The 12,053-nt window shown below is 33.8% G+C and overlaps 2 long non-coding RNA genes across 2 annotated transcripts; both read left to right on the top strand.

Annotated features, from left to right (window-relative positions):
* The first annotated feature begins 6,378 nt into the window (after positions 1–6,378).
* On the top strand, positions 6,379–7,113 carry LOC134279755 (uncharacterized). The gene is made up of 3 exons (XR_009994751.1): positions 6,379–6,418; positions 6,598–6,646; positions 6,902–7,113. It is a non-coding gene; the product is annotated as an uncharacterized LOC134279755 (long non-coding RNA).
* Positions 7,114–8,154: 1,041 nt separating this feature from the next.
* On the top strand, positions 8,155–9,435 carry LOC134279756 (uncharacterized). The gene is made up of 3 exons (XR_009994752.1): positions 8,155–8,180; positions 8,685–8,771; positions 9,343–9,435. It is a non-coding gene; the product is annotated as an uncharacterized LOC134279756 (long non-coding RNA).
* Positions 9,436–12,053: the final 2,618 nt, after the last annotated feature.

Here is a 12,053-nt window from a genome sequence, read left to right on the forward strand (position 1 = left end):
AAAAGTCCTAATTTTATTTGAAATATTTGAGTGTGGTGTTACTGTGACAGAGCTAAGATAGTTATTGGAAGAATTGTGAGGTATCGCCATAGAACCGTTTGTGGATGCTTAGGAGGATCGTGATTCTATGGAAGAGGCTGTAGATGTCGAAGAAATGATCTTTTCCCCTCTCTGTTGAAATGCCGGAACAGGTTTTTTTTTAAATGAACAAAACAAGAAATCTGTGAGTCAATGCTCACTAGTAACACTCCCGCTCTAATGTAAATAAACACTATCGTGTTAATATACAGTACATAAGTTTAATTACAGGGAGAGGAACAGAAAAATATGAAGTTGACATCAGATTCATATTAAAATTAATCCCACCCTATGGCATGCCTCAACAAAGAGTGTACTAAAATTTCAAGCATCTGCTACGAATAGTTAATGAGAAGACTGCGACGAAAATTTGTTATGTATGAAACAGACGAATGCACAGACAAACAGGAAGTTGACATTGGATTTGAACAAAAATTGTATTCCACCGTATGGTATGCCTGACGGCAGATTGTGTGAAAATTTCAAGCATCTGCGATGACTTGCCAAGTCAACAATGACGAAATTAGATAAAATCTTTTCAACCCATGTAATTCCGGACATTGTAATAACAGACAAAGGTCCCCCTATTCAAAGTCAAGAATTCATCGAATTTACAAAGTACATCGAATTTACACACCGTAAAATTACACCGTTATGGCCAATGGCAAACGGGGAAGTTGAAAGATTTATGCGGACTTTATGAAAAGTAGTCAGAACATAAAATACAGAGAATCATAAATGGAAACAGGATATCTCCCAATTTCTACGGAATTACCGAGCGACGACTTACTCAACAACAAAAGTCCCGCCTGCGAAAGCATTCTTTGGGAGAAATGGCCCTGAGTGCCGAGTAAAGGTCAAAATTTGAAGCCCTTCACCGGCATACGGTGACGTCTCTATATGAGTGAAAAATTCTCGAGAGGGACATTAAACAATATACAATCAATGAATCGATTTTTTAAAATCTTTGTTTCCACAACTTAAATCATCCTCGAGGAAATTTTGTTTGTCCCTGAAGACGTTACAAACAGAGAATAAAATGTGTCATAAAACAAAAGGCAATATAAAAATAAGTCTGATGTCCCAAAAATGTGATACAAATCTCAATATGCCAGTCAACTTACTTCTGTGTGATGCTATCCCACACACGTTTCTTTGAATCCACAGTAATTGCCGGGGAGAATTTGCCCTGAATGATCCGTATGGAGGACGCGTACTCACCTGCGAGTACCATCTCGATATCAGACTAGTTCGGCTTTCTGTGTTTTTTCTCGGTCATTTTTATTAAGCAGACGATATTAAACGAAAGTAGCCAACGCGCATGCGTAGCTTCTGTTGTTAAGATACTTTTCATACCTTTTTTGAAGAGTTCCACGTGTTAGCTACGACAAAGTCTAAGTGTAATGTTACGTTTACGAGTGAGTTTACACCCTGTTGTAAAACGCCATCTATGTACACGTAAATTCATTCGTAAACTCTACGGCAAAATTTACTAGTAAAACTGCGTACAGGTCTTCTCTTATGTACATGCAAATTTCACTTCCACGACGGTTTCGGTCTTTCCTGAAGATTTTGTACCCATCTATATGAATTTCATTGTTTGTGATAGAGTTATCTAACCAGGTCTTGTTTATAGACATAATGGCTGCGTTAGATTTGGAGGCTATAAGTTGTACTTCATACGTTTTGTGAAGTAGTGATCTGATGTTGATGTGAAGAAAGTGTAGGCCTTTTCTTTTAAAACATTCAAAATGTTCATCAGGTAGTAGAGTATCTGGTTGTGGACCAGGGTAACTTTGGATCCCACTTATCAACCACAAAAATAAAATAAGTCTTTTTGGACTTTTTACACATGGTGTATGGGAATATAAATTGTTGTTACACACGTGAATGAACCAGTAATAAACTCTATGAGATCTTCAACACATCGTCGAGGTGTTCATTGCTGAGGGGAAATTCCTCTGGTATGGGAAGGTCAGGAAGAGGGGTGAGGTTTCGACCTCTAACTGGTCGCTAAAGCCTGGCAAAGCTGGCCGGATTTTGTTGCAGAAGATGTTAAGGTACCTGAATATTTCTTTATTGAAGTCCATGATCACAGGAGCCAGGTGACCTGTCTTGTGCACGGAGATCTGGATAAACATTGGAAAAGAAAACATTGTCCAGAACTTACAGAAATAAGAATCAACAATTTACAGAATTCAACATATGAAAAAAAAAAAACAACTTACGACAGCCACATGACACTCCTTTTTCTGTTCGGCATTTAAAACATGTCTCAATTTCATGTTGATAATAGCCCCAACCCTCTGACCATTACTAATGAGAAGATTTATAATTAGAAAGTTTCTTGCAAGGAGGTAGTCCGCCTCCTGAACGTCTTCCTTGTCCCCCTTCTCCAAGGCTTCGAAGAGAGCCACCGCCTCCTTATATATGTCCGATTGTTGAAAGGCTTGGATGTCAGATGGCTCAATCCTTCCCTCTGTAAGAAAGATGTTTTAAGGTCAGACGACACAGTCCTCAAAAATATATAATTTTTCCTAAGAATTTGTCATTGAAGTAGAGGTACTAAAACAAGATTCCTCACAAAAAATCAGGGTACCTTACATGTACCAGGCATTTGGCCAAAAATACCATAGGGTCATATTTCTTATATAACCCTTATGGCTAATCTTCTAAATGGCCAATAACACACTATTTGGTGTACTTATATTTAAAAATATTTTTAAAACAATTTAGAAACTAAAAGAGAAGGACAAATTTGAAGAATTTTTTATATAAAACCAAGAGATACAAAACATGTATTTGAGGAACGTGTCATCTGACCTTAACATACCTTATACATTAGTGTATAAATAATTAATCCACCCTTTTTTATTATAAGTGAAAAAAGATATCATCATCCTCTGCCCTCTTCTGGACCCTCCTTCTCTGTACGTCAATCTGAAGGGACCTGGCCCACCTCTTCAATTTTCAATGATAGTTGTACAAGTTGTGCGGTCAACTTCCCCATTGTCCACCAAACACTCAAAGAAGTTCTTGAGAGATCCTAAAGGATAATAATGATAATAAAAACATTTCTGGGTTAATTGTTTTACAAAGTAGTATAATTTCTAATAAGTTTTAACCCAATATAAGTATATGAAACTTTATCAATGTACGCCCTTATTGTGCCAGGGGCGAACTTTTGTCTGGCTGGCTGGAGCCATTGACCCCTTATCGCTGCAGTATCAGTCATTGTGTTCAGGTCTCTTAAGGTCTTCCAGACATTGAAGACCTGCTGGCAGTGTTGTTCTGCGACTTTGACTGGTCTATTTTTTTTCTTGACTCATTTGCCAATGCTTGAATTTCCTAAGTCTTTCCTCTATAAAAATTCATATACATTCTGTTAAAAAATGTTTAAAGAAAAATTGATTGAAGTTGCTTCTGGCACATGGCTTACCCTTTCTCAATTCCCCCATTTCTTCCTCCGTCTCCTGCAGGTCTTCGGGATTAGGGTCATTTCCGGATTACTAAATGTAGAAATTTATTAATGTATCATACTTTATCATTCTATAAAACAAGAAAAAAAATGTAATGGCAAATACTCCGACTTTCAATCTTCTTAGCTGTAACAACCATTTGGTGTAGCTCTTCACCTCTAACTCTCTCATGGGCATACACCTCTTAACAATTGCCCCACAGCCATGGATGGGGCACTGTTTAAGTCTAAAATATAACATAACATACAAGAGGTATTGACATTTTGTTTTGAAACCAATGCTAAAATCCATGAATACAGATAACTGAATTATCTCTAATTGCTTTCTTCTTTCTGGCAGTCTTTTGACTAATTCTGGCTACTTCCTTAGTGTAATTGTGGGCGGTAATCATTTGGCGTACAAGGTGTACAACGTGGATGCCACAATCCTCGCACTCTTTCCGGGCTCTTTTCCCGCTTGTTTGTTTTCTCGAAACCGTTCTAGGTCTCTTCTTTCTTCCTTTATCTGTTGAGGAAAAAACTTTTATTAGGTTATAATATATTTCCCATATAGGCAACTGAATTTTCAAAGCAATTCGCATATATACCCTTAGATTGCTCGATGGCCTTCCTGAAGAAACAGTTTTTGGGAAGGAGGGTTTCTGTTTTTCCTGTAAGATAACCATTGTTTTAAATGACATTGAATGCAAACAAAATTAACTATTGATTTTCCTAAAAGAGAATTGATATAATTTCTGTTTATTTTATACCGAATTCCCGGGCTTCTGTGTGATGTCAGTAGATGAATTGGCACCCTATAAATTAATAGGTAAAATACAAGTTATATAAAACAAGAGAAACCAAATCATCATATTAAATAAGAAAGCCTACATCACATCATCATCATCATCCTCTTCTTCCGGTTTGTAACCAGGGTCGTCCTACCTCTCAACTTCCTCTATTGTTCTTGGGTCCTCTTCCATTTGTTGATCATCATTATCACCATCATGATTTTGAACCTGTACATAGAATTAATAACTACAAACATTTGTTTATCTATTATAAAATTACTAATTCTTGTAAACAAATGTGAATATTTTTACCCTCTTTGAGCGCACAATCTTTCTTTTCGGCCGGTAGTTCTTGATAAGGGGGAAATGCCCTTTTATAGGTCTCATTTTAATCCTCATGATGTTTGGGTTGGGAGGGTTAACCTCGAAGCTCTTACTCTCTGCTAAATAATAAAAGATAAACATTTTATGAAGTGTTTTGTCTTAAACAAACCATTCTAGAAACAAATATATTTGGAAGAAAACGATACCTTAAAATTGGGATTAAGGGCATTTTCTTGAAGAAAAAGTCTCTTTCCTCCTCTGTTAAATTTCTTTCTGGGTTTAAAACAACCTACAAAATCTTTTGTTAATTTGTATCATTTAAAATATCTTTCAGGTATTAAAGGCGTTTATATTCATAAAAAGTCTATGTTTAAAGCTTACTTCCTCATCTTCAGAGTGGGACATTTTGTAGGCTATACTTCTTATACACTTTCTACAATGAAAAGGGACAGAAAATAAGGACACAATTAGCATTTTAGGAATTCCATTTATTCTTATGTTAACTATTTGATACGTTGGAATAATTACAACTATGCAAAACACGAGTGATGCATTAGTTTAAAAATTTTAGTGAAATCTATGTAAAGAGGTATGTTCAGACTGCAGCGGACTTCTCATTATGACGTCACAGTGCAACATTTTCGCGGATTTTCAGCTACGCAAATTAAATATGCTTCCTTAACTCCCCTGCGTGTTTACATCAAAATACAAATTAAAAAACCATAAATGCAAATTGATTTCCATGTCCATGAACACTTGTCAAAATTGCAAGAAATTGTACAAAACTGAAGAATTACTGAGTAGATACAAGGTCATTTTTCACAAATTGTCAAAAGCTTTAAAGTAATTTTCAAAAGTTCCAGAATCATAAATGTAGCAGAGAAGTTACATATATTACAGACAAGGAAGAATAAGATATTCGTCAACAATTATTGAAAGAGAAACAAGAAAGAGACAAGTAATATAGAATTGATGATGATATCAAAATATGCAGGTAAGAGTTATCTGTTATGAAATTTAAACCAATTACCCTTGACTTGCAACTTCAATTGTGTTCCGCATTGTCCATTAGTGAAGATGTATTAAATCCAACCTTCTCAAATACAAGAGATGAACAATTAGTAAAACCTGGACAAACACGTCTTATAATTGGAGATGACAACTGTTTCTTTCGGGCAATATCATATACAATAATAGGTTCAGAAGGTCATCATCTTCATCTTATGTGAACACATAAAAGATCTTGGTACAAAATTAATCTTATTAATTGGAAACATTTCTACAAATGAATATCTGAAAAATACAGATAATCAATTTGTTGAATACTTCTGGAAATTTATTCATGTTCAAGTGACGTAATGTTTAACAATGATATTAACTTTAAGTCCAATTTTCGAGAAAAATAAATAAAAACACTTTCTTTTTGTGAAACTATCGGAAAGAAATCCCTAGATTTTCCAGTCAAATTTTTCCAGGCTTTAATTAGTTTACAGATTCTCATAAAAGGGAAATCTTTTTGTTGTCATCAATGAAACGTTTATACATACATGTACGTATACATGTATAGTGTGTTGGTCAGACAAAACAGATGCTTTGATTTTTCAATTTTAACCTCTTTCATATTGAAAATTATAGTAAGGGCATCAAACAAAAGCAAAACATATTAGGCGAAGTAAGATCAACATTATATTCTGAGATAGGCTTTCTTTTAATATGTTAAATGTATCTTGCAGCTGAAAATCTTGATGACATTCTAAACCGAATCCAAGTAAGATGTTAAACTACCAGTAGTTAAAAATAACCATTCACCAGTATTCTGTCAAGATCATTTCATCTAAAAACACAAACTTTAAGACTATTAACATTGAAATCATGTATGCAATAAAGGTTTCAGTACATGAAAATCGAATGAATTTTAAACCAAGCGTTTCTACCGTTTAAATGCAGATACTTGAAAGAAAAATGCAAGAGTGTTCGTGTGGAAAACTTCCAACAGGTAAAGCTTAAAAAACATCAGTGAAAAATGAAGAACTGTCGTATTGTTGTAGTGTAAGAAAAATCATTTACGATCAATAGTATATTTAAAGTTTCCATTACGAAAAAGGTTGATTTTTTATCCCGCTTTTTAGTGGTGATTTTGTAGTTTGTTTTTAAAACTTACCTGGATTGCAAATATTTTTGACTTTGTGGTGCATTCTTGTTGAATTAGGGTATTTTACGAATATGGGTAAATTCTTGTTTCACTTTCCAGTGAACGTTACCGTTTCTCCCCCACCACTTCCGGTTGGTGACCCCCTTCGCCAGAGGTTGCTGGATGAACTGAGAATCAGTGATGGCGGTGAATGTGTCAGTTACGCTCTGCGGTACTATAGCCAATGTTCGGAGAAATGATGATCAACAGAAACATAAAATGTAATGTCTTTTATATGTTGTCAACACAAGTTTAGTTTCTAAAGATTTGTTTTTGTTTAAAATTTTGGGGTCAACAGTACCGTATTTCCCCGTTTAGACTATTCTTTGTTCGAAAGTTTTTTAAACTTTGTCTAGTAGACCTAGGCATTCACGAATGACGAATGGGTTTCCATGAAACATACAACTGGAAAAAATATAATCTAAAGGTGTCATTAATACTGAGTATATTGAAGTAGAATTGCCAACAGAAAAGCTTTTTTAATTATAATGTGCAAAGTTAATTAAATTTGTGTAATGTAATTTCAAATTAATCACTGTCAATAATTAGGTTAGGCGGTCTGCTTTCTCAGTCGTTTCGCCAAACGTCTCAGCATTTCGCTAATTGGGCGCAACTAATTGTACGTTCATATTACAGAAAACACTTTTCATGTTAACAACGACTCAAGTGAAGAGGTTGACATTTTTTAAGGATACGAGAAGAGGGTGTTCCTTTGAAAATGATGACGAAAAGGGGAATGCTCTCTTCATATGCTAGTATTTACTGTCAATATGATTCAAACATTATGTAACAAAAGACCTCAGTATGTATAATTCTCTTAATAAATTGATAAAACAGTCGTGAATCATGAAAAGAATGATTAAGATAGTAGAAATGCTCTTCCAATGTAAAGCTCACACACGCGTTTTGTTCACCCACCAATTCACGAAGAAGTGCCAGAAAACAGTGACCAGCTGAGCTCAAGGCATTAATCTCAGTGTATGGAGTTTGTATTAGTTTTGACAATGTTTCAAATAGCATGTCGGTTTGCATCGAAATTACATCTGATTTTATTTTGCTGAATACTTTTTATGTTGAAATAATCCAGATATTTAACCAGAAAATTGTGTTTATTTCAGATCAGACACTGAAATCTAAACTGAATCCTCAGAGGGTAAGAGCGAGCAGTGACAAGGCGGGATCTTTACACCTATCAGATCGTACGGACGATAACTTGATCACAATGACATGTTACACATTCAGCCTCAGCGTGGAGTGATGGAGAGATGGTTTCCTATATATTTCTATGTAAAACTTTGATTCCCTATAATCGGGAGGTCCCGTACTTTCACAGGTACAGGTAAGTAATATACATACTGTACATGTATATAATTATGTGAATATAGGGAACAAAACTCCGGGGAAGTTTTAATTCTCTTTTATTGCATTAATTAAGCAAAACAAAACAATAGAAATTGTGATACTTAGACATGCAAAACAAGACGCAAGTAATTGTAATACTGCGAAATCTGCAAATACCATTTGTTTACTTTATTCCCCAACAAATGGTTTTCATCAAAGAAAGCGGCCACTTATCGCTTCCGTTTTGCCGCAGGAGCTACAGTGATGCACGTGTAGATTTTATATATTAATTGAGGTCAGCTGATGAAGGTCGATAATTTGTTTTGCTTTTGTTTTTTAACGCCCATCCATTAATGTTTTATTGTTTATTAATGGTTGAATCACTTCTTGGTATAAAAAAAGGCATTAAAAAGAAAAGTATTTAATAAAATCCTGATTTTAAGACGTTGCCAGATTTATTAGTTTTCCTTATTAAAACATCTGTTTTATTAAATCTTTGAAGATCAAGACGGTCTATGACATCATGCAGTTCTCTCTATTGCTGTTACGAAGAAATGGTGATTTTAAGAAGGCTCTATCTATATGACCCGTAAGTGAAGTAAAGAAACCCAAAGGATACTTTTCCTATATATTTCTATGTCAATACACACCCTCCCTCGTACCCTTCTTCCACACGTCCACAAACAAAAAAATATAGTTTTGTTAAGCTATAGGTCATTTGTCTGTCTGTGTAACTGTATGTCTGTCATTCAATACCATACCTGGGAATTTATTCATTTGAAGTTTCTCAACATATTTTCTTTATTTAGATTTATTTAAACGAGATCGTAGGAATTGACAGGTTAAGTCTGTCTTAAAGCTAAAAACATTTAGTACACAGAGTAAGATTTTAATTTTAAATAAATTTTGAAGTTTGGACAATCCTCTTTTTTCTATTTTCCACATCAAAGATTTTTTATGTAGTTGTCAAATATTTTCTTTTGTCGTCCCCCACTCCTTCCCATTTTCTAAACGATTCTGTGTTCTTGCACTAAAAGTTATCCAAAACAGAAGAAAAATGCATAATATCTCTGTCATAGAAAATTCATCAGTATTACCAGATTTATGTGTATATTTCAATACTGAGAAAAAGATGATGGATGACCTTGTGTTTTAAACAGACGGAGAGGAAAATGTGGTTGGATCACTAAGAATTTGACCTACTACGTCCCAATGTACGATCAGCGATGTTCTGTCATAGCAGGTTAGCATTAGTAAACTGTAGCTTCCGATTATGAAAACTATCTAAGAAATTTCAATGTTTTATCGCTCTCCTTCAGCAGTTCCATGGCGCTTTTGTAACCCCTCAGGTCAGATGACACATGCAACAACCATATAAAGTCAAATTTTATCATCCTCTTGTGATTTATTAACAGTCCCCAGAATATCTGAGTCAAATCAAAAAAATATTATATTAGCCATTCATTTTTAGCTCTACTGGTCAGAGACCAGAAGAGTTTATGCAATAGAAAGGTGTCCGTCGTCAGGCCTTCTGTCTAGCTGTCATTCCGTCATTCCGTCTTAAACAGTATGCTTCTTCTACAGTTATGGTTTGATTTCAATATAACATGGCACAATAAGTAGACTAAACTAAGATACTTTTACTGTGTAACGATTTTTGATATCAATGAACCATGTTGCCATGATTACTAAAAATAGAAATTTCTGTGAAAGTCTTCAAAACGCTACTCCTCCTACAGTTTCGATCTGATGTATACAATGACAATGACAATGAATTTATTCTCATAAACTGACATAAGTACAGTGTTGAAAGATTACAAGTATAGTTAAATATATGTATATATACGCTACGGAAGCCCTGGAGGGACATTGACTTACTTGTTATGACTTATTTGTTATAACTTGTTAATTTGTTGTGACTTAATTGTTATGAATAATTTGTTGCTAGTTAAAACTAAGCGTCATGTAGCTATGTTAAACGTGTAGTTTTGCTTAAAATGATATGTTTAGATCTATTTTAAGGATGACGTTTACTCAGGTTTCAAAAAACAGAAAGGAAATTTTATAAAGTATAATATGTTAAATCAAAAATTGTTCTAAATGGATAAATTAAGCAAGTTTTAAATCAAAATCAATTTAAAATTTTAATATTTTATCATTTAAAGAAAATATGCAGGAACAAAAGTCAATGTATGGTAATGCAGAGGAAATTCGGACTAATTTTTTAATTTTTTTTATTTTTGTCAATTTTTTTTTTAATTTCTTGCCATGTTAATCACAAAGTAAAGGTTACAGGTTTTTTTAAACATCATTTTGCAAATATTATATGCGTTAAAGCTCATAAATTAATTCAAATAATTGAAAGCTGTGAAATAAAGAAATTCAAATATATGTACAAAAACCATTCCAGACAACATATCTCAATAATTTGATCATTGACCCCATATAATATTAATACCATAAAAATTAGGGCAAAAAAAGTAATCTGAGGCTATAAATAATTTAGAGTTCTTATCAGTAAGATTGTTGTAATATTCGATTAAAGATGTGGGGAAAATGTAAATAAGACAGAGGAAATTCGGACTGTAATAATTATTACATTTATGTCTTAAACTCTAATGATTTCTTAATATGAAGCAATGCTGTTCGATTGCTATAATATTTCATTATTTAAAGAGTTTACTTGCTTGTAATATTTTGTATGTAAAGAAAAAAATTGTCATAGTGTGAAAAATTGAGGTACATGTATTTCCCTAGAAATACTCAGGGGCCACTAGCATGAAAAACATGAATTCCAAGTAATTTTTCATGTTAAACACTCTCAATGAAATTTGTAAATTTAAATTCTGGTTCGTCACTTTTGATCGTCTTTGATGTGTGTCTATCAACATCCATTTTGTGTTGGGTCATCCGCAAATAAGTCAATGCTTGATTTCTTTATGAATAAAGGGAGATCATTGATGTAGAACAAGAAAAGAAGTGGACATAAAATTGATCCCAGTGGCACTCCCGCTCTGACTAACTTTTTTTCAGATAATATATTTCCATGTTGAACACACTGAAATCTACAGTTTGAGGACAGATGATACAACGGAAGCCCATTTAGGAACTATCAAAAATATTTTTTAAATTTGATAGAACGAATTGTTGAACTTGTTTTAACAAATTTAATTCGTTATAACAATTTCTTTGAACTCGTCATAATGAGTTTAATCTGTTATAACAAATTTGTTAAATTTGTTAAATGAGGACATTTAAATGTGGAATGAAGTTTCTAGATAAATTATGGAATCAAAATTTCTTGACATTATACAAATCCACACATTAATTTGAAGTGGGGGGGGGGGAGAAATTTTCTTGAATAATAGGCAAAACTCTTTGGGATAAAATAATGGAATATGTTCTAAATACCAGCATGGGTTGACGAAACTATGTAAAACAGTTTAAGAGGAGTGGTGCTGACAAACTGTTCATCTCTATATTTAAAATATGGCCAAAAAGTCTAAGTTGGAAAGTGTGGAAATTCCCAGAAAAATAGAAGAATCGGAATTTCCTGGTAATATGCATATATACACATTGTGTTCTAAAAGCCTGCATAGTTTGACGAAATTCTGTGCAGCGGTTTATGAAGAGTTGCGCTGACAAACTGTTCATCTCTATATTCAAGGTATGGCCAAATACCTAAGTTAAAAAGTGCGGAAATTCCCGGAAAAAATAATGGAATCGGAATTTCCTGGTAATATGCACATTTACACATTGTGTCCTAAATACCTGCATAGTTTGATGAAATTCTGTGCAGCGGTTTATGAGGAGTTGCGCTGACAAACTGTTCATCTCTATATTCAAGGTATGGCCAAATGCCTAAGTTAAA

This window comes from Saccostrea cucullata, unplaced genomic scaffold (genome assembly GCF_032062105.1).
Source record: "Saccostrea cucullata isolate Sc308-1 unplaced genomic scaffold, CSIRO_AGI_Scuc_v1 ctg5504, whole genome shotgun sequence".
In the NCBI taxonomy this organism is placed as follows: domain Eukaryota; kingdom Metazoa; phylum Mollusca; class Bivalvia; order Ostreida; family Ostreidae; genus Saccostrea; species Saccostrea cuccullata.